Genomic DNA, 16,858 nt, shown 5'->3' with positions numbered 1-16,858 from the left:
CCAAAATAATAGAAACAACAGCAACCACAAAAACTTTGTTTTTTGGGGGTACTAAAAATGATTCAGGTATAAAGAATCCATACGGCTAACATTAACAAAATTTCCTTTAGTTAAACAAAACCATGCCCTCCCTACAATGTAATGACATCTTTGATTAATCTACATAAAACCTGCCTTGTACATACAAACTCTAAATACAAATGTTATATTGTTTTTACTACTAATAACCCCAATAGGAAAGCATAAAAAGATGTTCTTCAGTAGGGGGGTTGATAAACTGATAAATCTATAAGAGATTAAAATATTCAATAGCAATAACAATGAAATGAGTCAGGCAGCAAGAACTTAGAGAAATCTTAAATGCATATTGCGAAGTGAAAGGAGGCAGACTGAAAAGCTTCTACTATAAACTTTTTACATTTGAGGAAAGAAACACTGTGGATAATATTTTTAAACGGGAGTTGGAGAGTAAAGCATGTAAGGTGCTTTCCTTGCACATAGCCAACCAGGGTTGGATCCCGTCACCCCCTATGGTTCGCTTAGCTCTTACAGGAATGATCCCTGGCTCAGAGCCAGGAGTAAATCCTGAGTGCCACTAGGTATGGCCCCCAAACCAACCAACCAACCAACCAACCAAACAAACAACCAACCAACCAACCAACCAACCAGCCAACCAAAACTTACTAGAAAAGCTATTGTCATGGTTTTAGGAAGAAGAAGAGAGGAGGGATGATGAAGTGAAGTATAGAATATCATCAAGATGGTAACACATTCTGTACCATATGTAATAATAAACATGTGACAACATATATTGTAAAAACACAAAGAAGTTCACAACTTAAATTTAGCTTAATGAAAGTTACAGATTTTAACCAATGATATTGTATTGTATTATTGTATTGTATTGTACTATTGTATTGTATTATATTAATATATTGTATTGTGATGTATTAATTAACATTTAGTTATAGTTAATTCAAGAAATTAATTCGAGAAACTTTTTGAGGGTGCACACAGTAATGGAAATGGATGTGCATATAAAATCATCTGCACTATATTCTAAATTGTTCTTTAAATAAAACACTAGGGAAGGGAAATAGCTCAGTGGTTCTTGCATGCTCACAACCTAATTCAATCTCCAGCTCTGTATGCTCCTTCATGCCTACCTCCCAACAAGTTGCAGCCCTGATGGCCTCCAACATTGCTGGGACTGAGTAATGTTGTGATATCAGGGTCTATCACGGAACCAGCTGGCTCACTGTTGATCTATACCCAGAAGTAGTCCTGCATCTCTTAGGAGACCCCACAAATAAATAAATACATAAATCAAAAACTGTATTAATATAAAACCTATTATTAAGATTAAAATAAGTAGGAACCAAAAATGAAGGTATTAATTCCTAATTTATCTGTTTGCTCAAATAAGTGAACAAAAGTTATGGATATTCTCTATTGTAACAACTAACTCTCATAAAGTCTTCATTAAATCTATTCATATCATTCAAAACTTTCTTTCTCCTTTTTGCATTCAGAGCACCATCAGTATTTTGAATTTCTGTCTAATTTTTTTTTCTTTCACAAAGACACAGCCTCACTTGACAGAGTGTAACAAAAACTAAACCCAAAAATTCCCTCTAATATTTTTATACTGGGTAGTAGAAAAAAAGAGAAGATATTCTTAGAATGTTAGAATGTTCAAATGAATGTTAAAATGAATAAATGTTAGAATGAATACAGAAAGATGTAGACAGATGCAGATAATGGGAGTGTGTGACAAACTCAAATCAGCCTGACAAAGTTGATTCTTCCTCATTTCCTTGGGGGAACTAACTACTTTTATCAAAGGATTTCACAAGATGAAAAAAAATCAGAGACTAGGTTTGTAACTCTTGAAGTTACATCACTAGGCTTTCTCTGTATACCACCCATTATAAGTCAGACTGATTCTTACCAACAAAGGCTACGTCTTGAGGGACTATTATGGCCTTAAAAAATCAAGTCATCAACATATAGAGAAATTATTAGAAATCACTTATACTAGTTTTCTATTGTCAATATAGCAAATTTTTACAGATTCAGATTTAGGGCTGGAACGATAGCACAGTGGTAGGGTGTTTGCCTTTCATGCGCTGACCCGACTGACCTGGGTTCAATTCCTTTGCCCCTCTTGGAGAGCCCGGCAAGCTACCGAGAGTATCTTGCCCACATGGCAAAGCCTGGCAAGGTACTCATGACATATTCCATATGCCAAACACAGTAACAACAAGTCTCACAATGGAGACGTTGGTGGGCCCACTCGAGCAAATCGATGAACAATGGGAGGACAGTGACAGTGACAGATTTAGAAGATTTACACTGTGCCTACTTAAAATATTATAGGACAGAGAAATAGTTCAGGAGATAGGGCTCTTGCCTTGCATGTGGCTGACCAGATTTGATCCCAGGCACCACATATAGTTCTCTGAGCACCCTGAGTTGACCAACCCCCAAGTTAATAATAAATAAAATTCTACAGTGTCATATGTCAGAGTCTGGGATCTCAGCTCTCATTCAATTTTCATAAAGACAAAAATCACGTTGCCTGACTACATAAGGGTGGTTACCAACGGGAACGAAGATGAAGTTTGGTAAAACCAGCTAAAAGGGGGGTGCATCGCAGAAGGAAACCAGACTTTCAGTGGTGATCATAATATGGTATAAACATATATTGAAATTCAAATCTGCACACTTAAAACATGTTGTTATAAGTGATGCTTACCTTAATTGGAAACACAAGATATCTGCAGTAGTAATTCCTTGCTAAGTATTTAAGAATTATTTATCTTGGCAAAATTTAGCTTCATGCCTTGATAAGATTGGGTTCTCTGTTTTTTTGCTTTCACCCGCGACTTGGTCTCAGCTTTCAAAAACTGCTTGACCTGCTCCAGCTTTTATCTTTAGAAGCAGCATAGGAGAGCAAGGTGCCTTTCTTAATTTGAAATATTTATCCTTCAGTTTTCTCTCTCATGCTAATTTATCTACTTTTCCACTTCTACTAGCTTATTTGATTGTCCTGAAATTCCTCCCACTTTTGTTTCCACCAAATCACACCTATTTTCACTGAGTTATTAAATCACTTACTGTTTTTTTTTCTTACAAAGAGTTAATTTTCTAATCCTGAGCCTTGTCAACCAAAATGGTTTGTAAGCAACCAAACATTATCTGCATTTAATTTCTTTGAATCCTCAGGAGCAAATGCTGGAAGATATGAATGGGACCACACAACGGACAGGAACCGATAAAGAAACGGCACCAGAGTACAAACTCAATTACCTAGAAGCAAATGAAGCAAACACTATTGCCTAGAATAGAAGAAAGTTAAGGATGTTAATAGGGATAAATACCATGGTTGATTTGCTGTGTGATCTGAGACATAGCATTCTAAATTTTGTACACAGTTTCCTCATTTCTGATTGGAACTCGAGATTCTTAGGTTCCTTTCCTACTTTCTTGGGTGGTTATCCCGACTAGAGATTTTTCTATTGTGTGTCTTCTTTTAATGCATTTAGATAACACATTTAGGGACAATTAACCATGTACTTCTCTGTGTAGTCTCTCTACTGGGCTATGAAGAAAATGAGGTTATCAAGCCAACCTCAGTGAATCTCAAATAAGAAAGAAGCAAAACTTGGGCTGGAGTGCTAGTAAGAGGGTAGGACACTTGCCTTGCATGCAGTTAGATTCTTAAAGTCCTGAGTGAAGAGCCAGGCATAAGTCCTGAGCATTCCAGGGTATGGTCACCAAATAAAACAAAAAACAAAATAAAAACAAAAAAAAGGAAAAAAATGTTTAATAAGTTGTGTAACTCAATGGCCACAATACAGAAGAATATAACACATTCAAGTTCCATGAGCTTAATATGTTAATATGCTAACTTAATATTAGGGTGGCCCTAACATAAAGAGATAGTCGTGAAAATATACAAATCTCCCTAAACTCAATGGGAAAGACTCCTGGAAAAAAATCACTGTGAACATTTATGAATAGTGCGAATGGATTCTGAATCTTATTCCATTAACGGACATTCCTGAACTACCCTGTAAATACTTGAATTTCTATACTTTCTTTGGAGATTCACTTAACTCTTGCAGACTGGTGGGCTCACCGTGTTGATTGAAACATTCCATGCTGAGTTTTGTACACAACCTATGTACCTTAAAATAGAATTCATGACGGCACCTATAAATCGATTCAGTATTCAGCGAACCCTTGAGTTACAGGTTATTCAAGGTAATGGTTTGTGTATAATGAATGATTTCTTTATTCATCATATTTTGAATAAGGAAATTCAAATTCAAATATATATTTCCACCATCCTTATATTTTGTGTAAACCATTAACATTAAACTGGCTAGTAATGTGTAAATTCTTAACTCTGTGTTCCAAAATAAGACTAGCAACAGTTTTGCTAAATCTTTACAAAGATTTAAAAATATTCTCCCTTAGAAGAGAAAAAATATTCTCATGTCATGCTCCAAAACACCAGAAGAAGGCAGAAGATGCATGTGATTGAGAATATCCAACAGCTCTGAATTCTGTTACATAAAGAAGTCTTTTGAACAATATCTTACTTACACTTTGCTAAACCTAAATTTAGAATTTTTGTATTCATTCAATATTGTCCTTAAAAATTATGAAACTATGTTGTTGGGCTTTAATTTTTCTATGTACCAAAGGTTCTAAGTTTTTATGATTTTATATATTGAAGGATACTATATTATAGTGTATTGTTATAAAATAACAGAAGCATTTGCAAAGTACTTATATAAATGTTGCTTTCTAAGTGTTTTCCAAGGGTAATATGGTAAACAAAACTTCTAAAATGATCCCCAAGATTTCCCAAGTCTGGTATATACATAATGTACATCTTAAAGATTGCAAATATGATGGACTTTACTCCTGTGTTTATGGTGTGCTCTGTGGCACAGTAAACCTTAACATAAGAATATTTTCTGGATAATATAACCAGATCTCCAAGCCTGATCGGATTGGAACTTCTCCACCCAAATCCGCCATCTTTCAATATGTAGGCATTGCACCCACCAATTCCCCCTCCCCCCCCCCGTGCTATGTAATCTCATTAACAGGCAAGACCCAGAGACTATAAAACCCAGCTCCTGAAAGCGACATCTTATTATCTAGTTCTTACTCTGGAGAACCTGGCAGGCTACCAAAAGTATCCTGCCCACACAGCAGAGTCTGACAAACTCCCCGTGGCGTATTCAATATACCAAAAACCAGTAACAATGATGGGTCTCATTCTCTTGACCCTGAAAGAGCCTCAAATGTGGCACTTTCTAAAATCTCAGGGCTAGAATGAAGGAGATGTCACTGATGCCTGCTCAAGGCAATCGATGAACAACAGGATGACAGTGATACAGTGAATATAACCACATCATAAAGTTGTTTCTGGCAATAATTGAAGGAAGTAAAATATCTGAAGCAATAGAAGTATTTTATGTGCCATCACTGTATTAATGATGGGACAAGATCGGGCATCAAAGAATAAACTGGCTTCTAGGATCTAAAAGCAGTCCCCATCTGATAAAAAGTAAAGTAAAGGCCCTCCCGTTGAACATCGATTTGCTTGAGCGGGCCCAGTAACGTCTCCATTGAAGACTTTTGTTGTTACTGTGTTTGGCATATCAAATACAACACGGGGAGCTTGCCAGGCTCTGCCGTGCAGGCGAGATACTCTCGGTAGCTTGCCGGGCTCTCCGAGAGGGGCGGAGGAATCGAACTCGGGTCGGCCATGTTGGCTGCGTGCAAGGCAAACGCCCTACCGCTGTGCTATCTCTCAAGCAAAGAAATAGAGACCAAAATACTACTACCACAAAGAACTGAATTCAGCCAAAAGGAAGAATGAACTCAGCAGTAAATTTTTCTCCAGAACTTGTAGACAGTTAATTTGGTTTCTTCTTTGATCTTAACTTTATAGTATCAGACCAGAGTGTAAAATTGGGCCATGCCATATAGTTCCTAGTCTACAAATATTGATACGATAATAACTAGATATTGGGTTTTTTTTTTTTTGGTTTTTGGTTTTTGGGTCACACCCAGCGATGCTCAGGGGTTACTCCTGGCTCATGCACTCAGGAATTGCTCCTGGCGGTGCTCAGGGGACCATATGGGGTGCTGGGAATCGAACCTGTGTCAGCCATGTTGGCTGCGTTGACAGCCCTACCCGCTGTGCTATAGTTCCAGCCCTTAGATACTGTTTTTAGATGCTCGATATTTACTAATTTGTGGCACAGCAACAAAAAGCTGTTGTAAATGGATCCATATGCAATAAAAATTATTTTCATTGTTTCCAGAGCATTGTGATACATTTGACAAACTCTTAAATACTAAATTAATTTATTGTGATTATTTGGTACGTGGATATAGTATGAAATTATTTAGACAGTTAAGATATATAACTTACCCTCATCTCATATGGTTACCATTTTTGGTATGTTATAATAACACTTAACAGTCTCAAAATGATTCTCAAAAAATTAGAAATTGAGCTCCCATTTGACTCAGCAATACCACTCCTGGGAATATATCCCAGAGAAGCAAAAAAGTATAGTCGAAGTGTAGACATCTGCAATTGTTTGTTCATTGCAGCACTCTTTACAATAGCCAGAATCTGGAAAAAACCTGAGTGCCCGAGAACAGATGACTGGTTAAAGAAACTTTGGTACATTTACACAATGGAGTACTATGTAGTGGTTAGAAAAGATGAAGTCATGAAATTTACATACAAGTGATACTACATGGAACGTATCATGTTAAACTAAATGAGTCAGAAAGAGAGGGATAGGCATAGAAAGATTGCATTCATCTGGGGAACATAAAGTAACAAAATAGGAGACTAACACCCAAGAATGGCTGAGATTAGTACCAGGAATTTTGCTCCGTGGCTTGGAGGCCAACCACACATGCTAGGGGAAAAGGCAGCTCAGATAGAGAAGGGAGCACCAAATAAAGGGTGTTGGGAGGATCCTCCCAGGATGGAAGAAGCATGCTGAAAGTAGACTATAGACCAAACATGATTGCAACTCAAGGCCTCTTTTGCAAACCACAACACCCAAAAGGAGAGAGAGAACAGAGGAGAATGCCCTGCCACAGAGGCAGAGTGGGATGGGGGGATGGGGGGTGGGAGGGACACTGGGATCTGTGGTGGTGGAAAAGGGGCACTGGTGGAGGGATGGGTACTTGATCATTGTATAACTGAAACCCAAGCACAAAATTTGTAAGTCTACAACTCTACCTCATGGTGTCTCACTAATAAAAATTTTAAAAAAAGAGTTACCCTGTTAACACAGTTTCTGAAACATAGTATTATTAACTATAATTATCATGTTGTACATTAGATCCTTAGAATTTTTAAATCTTTTATCAGGAAATTTGTTCCCATCATCTCCTATTTCCCTGATCATCAAGGTCCCAATCAATTGCTAGTCTACTATTCTTTCAAGTTTGAACATCTTGTACTCTAATGCAAGTGAAATAATATAATATTTGGGGTTTTATTTCTATGATTTGCATGGCTGCAAATAGAATAAATTCCTTCTTTTTACATCATAATTGTTGGATAACATTGTATTGCCCTTGCTCCTCCCTCAAGGAGCCTACGTTTATTGAAATACTACCACAACAGTGCCCCTGACACACACCTAATTCCATCAAGCACTAATAATCGTATATTGCTTTTCTCTTTCATTTATGTGCTTCATATGGTTTAGCAATGTCATTTTTGTATAGACACAGGAAGACAGTTGATGCCAGCTATAAGTTACCCTGGCATCAAAAAGTACAAGTTAAGTGCCATAAGAAGTATAATAAGGTAAGAGAATGGTCATTGAACAAACTCTGTCATGACTCAAAAAGAAGCAACTTAATAAGGACCCTGTTTGGGACAGAAAAGAGTAACTTGGCCTGAAGACTGTAGTCTGGGTATATAGTGAGATGTCCCCAGAAGGAGCCACTCTTTAAGCTTAATAGGTCTCTTACTGTTCATATAAAATGACTAGAATTAAGTATGATTGTTTACATGGATTACTAGCCAAGGAAAGGAGAAAGCAATATACCCTCAATGGGATTCCACCCTTGAGTGGATCTCCTAGTAATCTAGAGTGCAGAACCCTCAGATGAGATTTTGTCCTTGAGTTAATCTCCTAAAAGAACTTTCCCTGAAAGGGGGGGACATTATCTGTTGTTATGATAATGTTCAACCTCATCTATGTGTAACCCCACCCTTCTATATAACTATGGTATAAAGAGGGAGAAGGGGGAAGAGAACTAACTATGCTGTAGAAGAAAATAACTATGCTGGTGAAGGAACAACAATGTTGTAGGAGAGAACTAGGGAGAATGAAGCTGAAAGAGAGGAAAAGGTGAATAAGAAGTAAACCAGCCTGTCTCCCTGTTCCTTCATTCATCTGTCACCATTGGCCGGCCTGGGGATGTGACTCTCAGCCACCAAATGCACGCATAGTTTTCTGCTCTTTTTAAAATCTTAATTCTATGTTTGAAGGACTCGCCGGACTATGGTAGGAATACCTTCCAAACATTTAGTAATATTCAGTAACCAAATTAAGCATATGTATTCATATTGTGTCTGTAAACAATTTTGTTAAGCTAAAAGTAAAAATAATTATCCAATTCAAATTAAAAAGAAGACTTAATTTAGATCATGAGCATTTTAAGGAGTAAGAGGAAAAAATAACATTATGAGCAGGTGTTGTGAAAGAAAACAGGAAGGGTAAGGAGAGAGGAAATGCATTTATTTAATGAGAACCTCAGGACCAAAAAGCAGACATAAGACATAAGCATTGCATACCCGCCATCATGAAGACCTTGTTTCTTAGTGAAAGAGACTAAAGAGAGTCTTCTGATGAGAAACTAGCAAGTAAGGGCCTAACAATAAATCAATGGCAAGACCCCTGGGATTTTTCTACATGTTACAAATGTGAGAATTGTTATTATTCTCAAGGTCATTTTCCTGCTTCTCTAAAATTTTGATGAGTGGTTCTATTTTTCTCACAGATGTAAGCTGAGGGATGATTTCTAGTCAGATTGGACTGATCTTCAGTTTGGTATTCCTTATCGGTTATGGGTATAAACTGAATTTTGTTTGGTTCATCCCCATTTCCAACCACATGCCATACCAAATCCCAATGACCACATGGCTGTATTTGAAGAGAGGACCTTCAGGAAAGTAATTAAGGTTAAATGAGACCATATGTTGTAGGCTTTATCTAATATAATTAACCATTAGAGAGAAGAAAGAAGAAAAAAGAGATACCCAAGATCATTTACAAGCATTTGGAAAAAGAACTATGTGAGGACAGAGGAAGCAATGGTCTGCAAGACAGGACAAAAGGACAAGCCAGAAATCAACCCTGCAAGCAAATTGATCTTGAATTTTGAGCACTTAGAACTATGATAAATTTTATTTTTGTTACTTAGGTTTTTCAGTCTGTGGTAACCTGTATGGCAGCCTAAACTAATACAATAAGTTTATGTGGTAACAAAAACTCAGGCCAATAAATAGGTTGAGAAAGTATCTCTATTTTCTCAAGCAAAATGATTCCTTGATATTGTTTCATTTCCTAATCTAATATCATATAGATATTGCCAAGATCCTCTTATTTACTCAGCTGAAGCTTAACACTGAATCCCTACAGTAACAAGGGAAGAATAGAACCTGAGGAATATAAGGAAATGACCACTTCCTGCTACATATTTGGTATGTTACTCTTAATCTATATATTGAAAGGAAGAGAGAGAGAGAGACAGACAGAGACAGAGAGACAGAGACAAACAGAAACAAGCAGAGCTACTCATTAACTAGAGGAGAAACATGAGTGCTACAGGAATATTTTTATTTATTTTTATTAAATAGGCAAGTCTGAAAATCTGACCCCAATATCTTTCCACCAAGACTACTTTCTAGTTTTCAGACAAACTTTATTATAGATTTGAAGGATACATCTCTCTAAGATGGAGACCCTGGCTTAACAGTTGACACAAGTTTACAGTAGTCAGGGTATCATATTTATAAGCTGTTTCTGTATCCTAAATGTTTACAAATCTCACACTACTTATCTACATTGCTCATTAACTTCCCGTGGATTGATAATAAAGGCGATGTTTGCTCTGAATCTGAAAGTTCATGAAACATATGAAAACAATATGAAAAACAGTGACATTTTTCTTGCAACTTTTCAGAAGGAAATATTCTTATTTAACTTTATGCCAGAGATGGGATATATATTTGAGAGTTCCTGGTTTGGTATCTCAGGAGAATACTTAGGAGTTTCTGGTTTGGAATCTTAGGAATAAAAAGTAGAGCAAAAATGTAGTAGATTGAAGAAGGTTAAAAAAATGCATCTCTGCATTTCTTTCTCTTAGCAAGTAGTTACATAGTAGGAGCCCACCCCAGGCCTGTACAACTTCCTTTTTTTTTTTCTGTTTGGCAGATGCAATAAGAATAACATTCTGTCACAGAAAATCTGACTTTTTTCAGTGAAGCAAGGAACAGGTGAGGCAAAGCATGTTAAAAGCACAAAGTTTTCAAATCTGAACCACAGGATAAAACAGGACAAAAAAAAAAACACTTTAGCCTAGAACATAGGTCCTCCTACTAGGAACTATTGGGAGGGGTTGGTGTGCTTAAAAAGTTGATCATATATAGCTGAAACTTTGCCAAATATCTTGTTTTGAATATATACATGAATTCCTAAACATAATTTCCCCTAGTGTTCCTCATACTAATAGAGAGATTACAATTGATATTATTCTTCATTGTAGCCAGTGAACTTTCACTCTGGAAGTGTCAAAAGAACTCTACTGAGAAATAATGAGTCACAACTGGCTGAGCATTTATTAGGTTGATGGTAGGTTCCAGTGAAGGCGCTTATCAGATACAAGAGACAAATGTGGTGGGTAAATTATATCTTGTACTAGGATTATGTGAGGTTCTGAGCATGTGGTCACATTTGTGTGCCATTCATCCATATCATGGATATCTCCAGTCTAGATCCAGGTACACATCTTCCTCTCCCCTTCCTTCTACTTTGTGTATATGATTTATCATAGTGAACTTAGGTATATTATACTTCTAAGGTTGTTATAAAAAGTACTTTAGGAGCGATAGCACAGCGGGTTGGGCCTTTGCCTTGCACGCAGCCAACATGGCCGACCCGAGTTCGATTCCTCCGCCCCTCTCGGAGAGCCCGGCAAGCTACTGAGAGTATTCGATATGCCAGACACAGTAACAACAAAGTCTCCAATGGAGACGTTACTGGGCCCGCTCGAGCAAATAGATGATCAACGGGAGGGCCTTTTAATCTTGTCTTAAAACAACTCAAATTGGGGGTATGCTGCCGCCAGCAGGTCAATCTGTACCTGTGAGGCGAGTGCATCAGCAGCTAGATGGCGCCTTCAGACTTCCAGATACCCCAAAATTGCTGCTGTGCCTTTGGCCAGACCCCAAAAACTTGGGGCAAAGTTTACCAAGAAAGTAAATGGCCAAAAGTTAGGTATGTGGGAGACACACCCACAAACCACCTCCAGCCCAGCTATGTACTTGGAGGCCTGACCTCTCTGGTTACTGATCAAATGGCTTAATGGCCATGATCGCAGAGACTCAGAAACAAATCTCGAAACCCAACAGCTTTTGGCTGAAATGCATCCAGTTCCTGGAGTAGGTTACAGGTGCTGGACCACCCCAGGTGGGAATAGGTTTCGTGGCTTGGCCTGTTCCCCCTGGAGGCCCGGTGGCTGCCATCCTCCAGAGGCCACTGGATAGTCAGGTTTGGACCCACTGTGACGAGACACGTGGGACCTCACAGAATGGGGGTGAAGCCGGCCCTTTCCTCCCCACCCCAACGAGACCTTGAATAGACTCCCACAAATCGCCTCTCTGGATCCTGATCAAGCTGTTTAACAGCCATGATCCCAGAGACTCAGAAACAAATCTCAAAACCCAGCAGCTTTTGGCAGAAATGCTTCCGGACTGTGCAGTAGGTTACTGTCACTGGGCCACCCCAGGGGCGAAAGAGTCCTGTCCCTCCACCTGCTCCCCCTTGGCAGCTAGGTGTCCGCCATCCGCCAGAGGGCCATTGAACAGTCAGGTTTGGGCCCGCAGTGATGAGACACATGGGACCTCATGGGATGGGTGTGGAGCCAGCCCTTTCCCTCCCACTCCAACGAGACCTCAAGTCGCTGCCAATGAATGGCCTCTCTGGCTCCTGATCAAGCCATTAAATGGCCATGATTCCAGAGACTCAGAAACAAATCGAGGAACCCAATAGCTTTTGGCAGAAATGTGTCCAGTCCCTCCAGTAGGTTACTGGCACTGGGCCACCCCAGATGGGAATAGGTTTCGGGGCTTGGCCTGTTCCCTCTGGTGGCCCGGTGGCCACCATCCACCAGAGGACACTGGACAGTCAGGTTTGGGCCTTCAGTGACGAGACACATGGGGCCTCATGGGATGGGTGTGGAGCTGGCCCTTTCCCTCCCACCCCAATGAGACCCAAAGTTGCTGTGAATGAACGGCCTCCCTGGCTCCTGATCAAGCCATTTAATGGCCATGATCCCTGAGACTTAGAAACAAATTACGAAACCCAGCGGCTTTTGGCAGAAATGCGTCTGGACCCTGCAGTAGATTAGTGTCGCCAGGCCAACCCGGGGAGTAAAGAGTGCTGTCCCTCGGCCTGCTACTCCTTGGCGGCTCAGTGGTCGCCATCCACCAGAGGCCATTGGACAGTCAGGTTTGGGCCCGTAATGATGAGATATGCGGGGCCTCATGGGATGGGGGTGGAGCCGGCCCTTTTCTCCTCATCCCAAGGAGACCCCAAGTCACCGCCCACAAATGGCCTTTCTGGTTCCTGATCAAGCTGCTTAATGGCCATGATCCAAGAGACTCAGGAACAAATCTCGGAACTCAGCAGGTTTGGGCAGAAATCCCTCCAGATTTAGTTGTTAAAATTTCGGAATTTCAAAATCGTGCGGCCACTACTTCAGCTGCGCGACATCATATTTATTCATAGCCAGCAACTGAAAACAAATTGGCTACTGTTGCCTTTTCGGCAGACCTGAGTGTTGGGGTAAAATCCCAAATAAGAATGGTGGGTCTGGTTTCAAAATATTGAATGTAATCAAAGTAGAGAGAGAGTAATGTGGAAATCATCTGCCACACAGGTAGGGGGAGGGTATGGGATGGGGGTATACTGGGGTTTTGGTTGGTGGAGAATGGGCACTGCTGAAGGTACGGGTGTTTCATTTTATGACCGAGACTTAAACCTGAAAGCTTTGTTAACTGCTCTCACAGTGATTCAATAAATAAAATTATAAAAAATTTTTAAAAAATAACACAAATTTGGACTGGGATATAACCAATGATCATCAGTACCATAATATTTAAATTAATTTAAAAATAGAAATTAGCTTCTCTTACAGTTCTAAAAGCCAGAAAAATAAAACCAAATGTTACCAGAGGTCTGAGTGACCTCTCACATCTCAGGAAGAGAAAATCTCTTGCTTCTTCCAGTTTAGGGTACATTGATATGTTCCTTGACTTATAACAGTAATACTTAATTTCTGTTTCAGTACTTACATAGCCTTCTCTATATATGTTTATGTGTTTGTCCTACCTGATTAAGGTCCAACCGGTTCTTTATCTGAGCCTGATTGCATCTATAAAAATTCTATTTCCAAAAAAGTTCAAATTCACAAGTACTTGGAGTTAGTAATTTCACATACCATAATGTGGATATATAAGTACATAGAATATAGAATATACATTTTATTTGGTCATTTAACAGTAGGGTTTATGTGCTACTAATGCCCACACAGTTTTTTCCTAATTTTAAGGCACAAATAGATCAAATTTTGACAGAAAATCTTAGGCTATCCAGTTGCTTTGCTACTCTTCAGGAAGGCTGGACGTAAAAGACAGTGATCTAAAAGAAATATAAAGATCAATCTACCATAAATCCCTACTCTAAAATAAAGGTTAAGAGAGATAAATTGATTATTTAATAATTCAAAGAGTTGAGTATAAAGAATAAACTTAGGTTTAACTTTAACCTGACACAGTCATCTGCTTGTTCAAATGAATCCACAAAAATAAAAAAAGGGCAGACAATCTATTCCTTTAAGAGTAAGACTGTACATTCATGCTGTTCTTCGTCTTTCCTCACTCTCTTCCAGTTTTCTCTCCTTTCCCCAGTCTTCTTACAATACAACTGAATTTTAAAATGTTCTGAACCATTTTTTTTCTGTTCAGGAAATCATGATTTTTTTTCTTTCCCTGTCAGGTTTAATTATTTTAATCCCAACTGACCATCATAATCATTAGCAACCTTTTAAAATGGAAAATTCATTTAGAAATACAAATGTCATGGTATTACCAGTTGAGCTTCTATTTTAGCACCTGTGGTTCTGTTGCAGGATGAGGGTAAGACATGTTGACATTCTAGTACTTCAAGATCACAGATCTAGCATTAACTTGTATATGTGAAAATATAATGTATATATGTACTTATATATTTATATATAACTCATGTATTTATAAATAACTTATGTAGTTATACGTAACTCAATTTATTGAGATAGCCTTTCTTCATCTGAGCTGGAGCAATAGCACGGCAGGTGGGATGTTTGCCTTGCATGACCTGGGTTCAATTCCTCCACCCCTCTCAGAGAGCCCCACAAGCTATTGAGAGTATCCCACCCACACGGCAGAGCCTGGAAAGCTACCCGTGGTGTATTTGATATGCCAAAAAACAGTAACAGCAAGTCTCACAATGGAGACATTACTGGGCCCGCTAGAGCAAATTGATGAACAACAGGAGGACAGTGCTACTGTGCTACAGCCTTTCTTCAAGGAGTGTACATGTTTGTTTTAGGAGTGCAATGTTCCCACACCCATTACCAAAATTCCAATAGCCCTCTTCCACTGTCTACAGGTTTCTTTTCTTTTTATGCTCCTGATTTTAAGTGTGAATTTATGAAGTAAATTACATGATAAAACATTTCTTTAATATATAATATCTCCTTGAACTTTTGAGTTTGCCATGATTTTTTATAAAAATCTGCTAGTCTTATACTGTCCAAGTAATTTACAACAGTCTTCTGTTATATTCTCTCAGTTGTCACTTTATCTAAGAACCTAAATGAATGTCTTAAAGATGGAGACTTTTATTTCTGTATCCCTAGTATCTATTGCAGGACTAAGCAGTCAGTATGCTCTTAACATGTTTAGTCAAGTAACATATTGTTTATACAGTTTGAGATTTTAAGAAATAGTGAAGTTCTTCTATTCTCAACATCTCAAATTGGGTTTGGACCAAGACCAATTGAATCCAAAACAATAACCACATTTTTGGCTACCTCTTCTATGTCAATGTAATTTTTTCTCTATTTGATCAACCTACTCAGGGAAAGACAAAGAGGTAACAAAGCGTTTCCTTCTCTTTAAAGAAAAAAAATCATGTGATATGATGCATTTTTATTAACAAATTGAATTAACAAATTGCTGTTAGGTTTTGTTTTGAATTTTAGAGCCCTGAAAGAGAAAGTTCTGTTTTTCAGAATGAACTGTTCTGCAAAATCTTTTAAAAAGTAGCTTGATTAAAATAAACACATTTACAATAAAAACAACTATGGTACTTGTAGATATAGTTCCTAGAAAGGAGTGTGAAAAGCAAGTTAAAATGCTTAAGAGTCATTTCACTATTTCTAATTAGAAAGGGCTTACTCTGTTACAATGGCCATTTTGCAGAGATGTGGGGTTTATTTAAATGTCATTTCATATTTCTCTTTACCAAGGAGTTCTCCACTTTTGTTTCCTTTCACAAGGGGTTTTAAGTAAACTTCAGTTGCTCTAGATCCAGCACATTAGTTACTTAGTTTTGAATTATTTATACAGCAGCATTTAACTCAAAGAAATCTTCAAAAATTTATGTTCAATTTATAGTATGGAAATGAAGGCCAGAGGTTTGGTAAGCATAGTAACAATAATAACAATAACAAATATCAAAGAAAGAAAAAGGAAAGGCCTAGAAGGAAGACAAATCCCTATACCATCTGAGCTATGTGACTCTGAGAAGTTTATTTCATTTCTTTTTTTTCAGAACATGAATATTGATATATACACATATAAAGAACACAAGAAAAAAGATATAATATAAAACACTTGACAGGGGTAAATATTCAATAAAATAGGGCTCCTTCCATTTCTCAAAATTTCTCTTTCCTTCACAAAAATTGAAATAATCAACACAACTATCTTTTTTCCTTCAAATTACTAACCTTATCCCAGAGACCAATGGAGCAGGGTTGAATATAATGAACCACCCCCAAATAAGGGGGGCAAGAAATGTGTGAAGCGGAGCAAGGAAATCTTCTTTAACAAATTGTGCTGGCAAAACTAAACAGCTACATGCAAAAAAATGGGTTCAGATCTCTACCTAACATCATGTACAAAAGTAAGATCAAAATGGATTAAAGACCTCAACATCAGACCTGAATCCATAAGGTACATTGAAGAGAAGGTTGGAAACCCTCCACAACATCGAAGCTAATGGTATCTTCAAAGATGACACACCACTGGCCAAGCAAGTGAAAACATAGATAGACAAATGGGACTGTCTTAAACTAAGAAACTTCTGTACCTCAAAAGAAACAGTGACCAAAATACAAAGATAGTCTACAGAATGGTAAAGGATATTCACCCAATACTCATCCAATAAGGGGTTGATATCAAGGATATACAAAGCACTGGTTGGACTCCACAAGAAGAAAACATCCAACCCCATCAAAA

This window comes from Sorex fumeus, unplaced genomic scaffold (genome assembly GCF_029834395.1).
Source record: "Sorex fumeus unplaced genomic scaffold, SorFum_2.1 ptg000007l, whole genome shotgun sequence".
Taxonomy (NCBI): domain Eukaryota; kingdom Metazoa; phylum Chordata; class Mammalia; order Eulipotyphla; family Soricidae; genus Sorex; species Sorex fumeus.
Note: the sequence above shows the minus strand (reverse complement) of the source record.